At 33.5% G+C, this 4,112-nt stretch overlaps 2 protein-coding genes across 7 annotated transcripts in view; both read left to right on the top strand.

Moving 5' to 3' along the window:
* Positions 1–4,112, top strand: part of LOC116852262 — a 219,282-nt gene that overhangs the window by 80,783 nt on the left and 134,387 nt on the right. The window lies entirely within an intron of this gene.
* Positions 1–4,112, top strand: part of LOC116852255 — a 6,886-nt gene that overhangs the window by 1,908 nt on the left and 866 nt on the right. The gene's annotated exons all lie outside the window — the stretch shown is intronic.

The raw sequence follows: 4,112 nt of genomic DNA, 5'->3' as shown, positions 1-4,112 counted from the left end.
AAAAAAAAAGCGAAGCAGTCGTCGGCGGGACTCGAACGCACGCCGCCGGCGCAAAAATGTATGGACGGGAGCCTTAGTCGGCTCAGCTACGCCGCTTACTCGAAAAAGATTCTAATGTTCTTCTTTACATGGGACATAGTTGCGTGACCCTAACTTTGTTTTGTAATTTCTCCTAAACGAAGGCCCATTGGCACAAACGCCTTTAGGGTTTTTATTAGCTACATGTAAGCTATCGAACGCACTATGACTCGTTGGAAAAGCGATTTCCTAATTGGCGTCATCTCCTTGTAAGTAGAAAAAAATATTCTTTTATGTATGAATATGTACTACTATTTTTTAATAGAAATTATTCGTAAAGGTCACAGCGCTTGCTGATTTTATTTGAGAACTTTAGATTCCAATGCTACATCACAATAAAAATTCTTACTGACACTGGTGGGACTCGAACCTGGAGCCTGCCTGAAGCATCTCTGAATTATGAATCTGTTGTCTTAGACACTACGCCTTTTCTTCAATCGATATAAGCGTCTTACATTTTGTCCATCTGTTATTTTGTGTTGTAATTAACACAGTAATATAATTTTTTGATAATGTAATTTAATAAAATAGTATAATTTTAATTAAAATTATATTTTTTGTACTTTTATTGTTAATTTAACCCTTAACTAATGAGATGAGGTCTACAAAATCCCGCACTTCCATTTCGTTATTTTTAAATTTTTATAGTAAAATTTTTTTTATTGATTGTTAATAAATAAATTTGTTATTAAATAAATAAAGTCATGAAAGACTATAATATTTTGAGTAATTATAAAGGAGTACAGTTAAAAGAAGAAGAAATCTACCTTATCATATAAGATTTCATTAAATTAATTAAATTTATATTTAAATATATAAATCAACGCTTATTATAAGCGATTTCTAAAATATTTTAGTGAAAAAGATTTTGATAAAACGTTTCACAAATATTTCTAAATTATTTCAATGTTATATTTCAATATAATTTCCAAGTTATCCTTCGGAAAGCTTACTGTATGAAACCCTATGTGGACATGTCTTATTTGGAAGACTGTATTTTTGAGAACCAAAATCATAGGTATTTTAGTTTTACTGCAAACTTATGTGAATTTTACTTCAGTCTAAGACTGTAAACTAAAATTCTGTAAGACTTTAAACTATTTCAAAGATTGAATAAACGAGACCCTGATTGAATTATATAAGTACATGTCTTGTTGTGTTGATATTTACGGACATCCACATCTGTGCCTATTTTGAGCCTATTTACGAATTTTTCTTTAGAAATCTTTTTGCTTGGTCATATATAGGCCCAATGATGGCAGAACTTATTAAGGGCATCCCCCAACAGCGTCTATTTAGGGTCTGTTTAGAAAATTCTACTCAGTATTTATTTTTGTAGGTCCTTTCTACTCGCAACAGTGATAGGCCTAGTTAGGAGCATTCCCAATAAAGCCTTTTCAGGATCTATTAAGGAAATTCAGAATTTGCCTTTGTAGAACCTTTCTAGGCCCAACGATGCCAAGCTTATTTTAGGGTATGCCTATCTAGACCCTGTACGGACTTAGGACATGCCCTGATAAAATCCGGGTGATTTATGTTTCGGATCATTATCTTGATAAAATTTGAAACTGTCTCGTATATTCATATTGCTAGCACTTTTTATTAAATTGTTTTTTAGAATACTTAAATATTTATTTTTACCCAGAATTCTGTTAATGAAAACTAATTCGTCCACTCCTGAAGTTGATATGCAATCCCACACCATTAAACTCCCGCCACTGTGTTTCATTGTTGGTCTTAAATTTTTTATTTTCAGTTCTTCGTTTGCTTTACGTCATACCATTTTTCGTCCATCAGATTTAAAAATATTAAATTTGCTCTCATCAACGAATATTACATCATTCCACCATTCTTGTTGTTTAAAAATAAACTCTTTAACGAAAATTAATCTTTTCTTATGATTTATTTCATTTATAAATGGGTTCTTACGAGCAATTCTACAGTTGTAGCCATTTTTCTTCAACGCTCGACGAACTGTATCAGGATGTACCTTCTTGCCAGTCTCTTCATATAATGTAGTTAATTGTGGCTCACTTAAATCAGGATTTTTTTAAAATTTTCTAATAATTTTACGTTTATCTCGTAAATCAAGAGTAGGTATACAAGGCCGGTTTTTAACCCATGCTCCTCTGAGAGGGGGGCTGAGAGGTGGGGGTACCGTGGAGGGGTATGACGTCACCGCGGGCGGAGGGAGGTATGACGTCAGCGGGGGTGGGGGGGGTATGACGTTACCGCGGAGGGGTTATCAGCGGTCGGTAATTGGGAGGGAGGCATACCGATGTCACCGACGATCGGTAATTTTTTACCGATATTATATAACATTTCATTACATAATTTTTACCAACATATAATTACACAATACCGATAAAACCGATGATCGGTAATTTATTACCGATATTATATACCAACATTTAATTACTTAATTTTTTACCAACATATATTTACATAATTTTTACCAGCATATTTACATAATACCAACGATCGGTAATTTATTACCGATATTATATACCAACATTTAATTACTTAATTTTTTACCAACATATATTTACATAATTTTTACCAGCATATTTACATAATACCAACGATCGGTAATTTATTACCGATATTATATACCAACATTTAATTACTTAATTTTTTACCAACATATATTTACATAATTTTTACCAGCATATTTACATAATACCAACGATCGGTAATTTATTACCGATATTATATACCAACATTTAATTACTTAATTTTTACCAATTTTATATATATATTTACATAATTTTTAGTGTCATATTTACATAATACCGATGATCGGTAATTACCGATGTTATATAATTTTTTCTATCTGCTTTCGATAGATCATTTTATCGATTTTAACCGCGGCGGTTTTTGCGGCGGATTTTGCGGCGGTTTTGCGCCATCCGCGCCATTCGCGCCGCCCGCTCGCGTATTTCGCAGCGTAATTTTTTAGTCGCAGCTGCAAAATCTAAGAATTTGCAAACGTATGCATTCGACAATTAGATGCGCAAGAAAAAGAATGTGACACATGATATACTTATTACTAATGAGCACGTACACTGTGTTCCCGCGACAAGATTTTGCAAGCGTTTGCATTTGACAGTATGATACGCACGAAGAATATGACACACGAAATTCTTATTATTAATGAGCACGTACACTGTGCCCCCCCCCCCCGCGATAAGATTTTGCAAGCGTTTGCATGTTATATATCATGGACAATATATTATGTAATAAAGCGGTAAAGAACAGTTACAGAAACGGTAAAAACGGTAAGAAACGCTAAAAAAACGATTAAGAAACGGTAAAGAACGGTAAAGAAACAGTAAAAAAACTGTTAAGAAACGGTTAAGAAACGGTAAAAAAAACTGTGAAGAAACGGTTAAGAAACGGTAAAGAACGGTAAATAAAAACGGTAATGAAACGGTAAAGAACGGTAAAGAAACGGTAAAGAACGGTAAAGAAACGGTCAAGAACGGTAAAGAAACGGTAAAAAAACGGTTAAGAAACGGTAAAAACGGTTAAGAAACGGTAAAAAATGGTCAAGAACGGTAATGAAACGGTAAAGAAACGGCAAAGAATGATAAAAAGAACGGTAAAGAACGGGAATAAAACGGTAAAGAAACGGTAAAAAATGGTTAAGAAACGGTGAAGAACGGTAAAAAAAAAACGGTAATGAAACGGTAAAGAAATTAATATCATAGCATATCGCGCGATGTAATTCCGCGTAATTTGAATCATGAAATGCAGATGTGCAGACAGTTATGTGTAAAATCAATGGTCATACAAAAATGTGTTGTATATATTTTTATTACACTACAGGAGGTAGTTAAGAATATATATGCGGTATGTGATTTTATTAAAACTAGAGGTTACAAATCATGTTCTAAAGCGTAATGTACAATGTCGGGTAAAACACAAGCCAATAGTTCGCAAACAACAAGCGAGTGGCAATCGAAATCCTCGTTGTCACGTATCACTTTAGCAGCATAATCCCAATCAATGGTTTTTGACTCGTGACATACGCC

The sequence above is a fragment of the Odontomachus brunneus genome, unplaced genomic scaffold (genome assembly GCF_010583005.1).
Source record: "Odontomachus brunneus isolate Ranch 3 - 2012 unplaced genomic scaffold, Obru_v1 Obru_scaffold_209, whole genome shotgun sequence".
NCBI classification, from domain to species: Eukaryota; Metazoa; Arthropoda; class Insecta; order Hymenoptera; family Formicidae; genus Odontomachus; species Odontomachus brunneus.
Note: the sequence above shows the minus strand (reverse complement) of the source record. Positions and strands in the feature narration are given on the sequence as shown.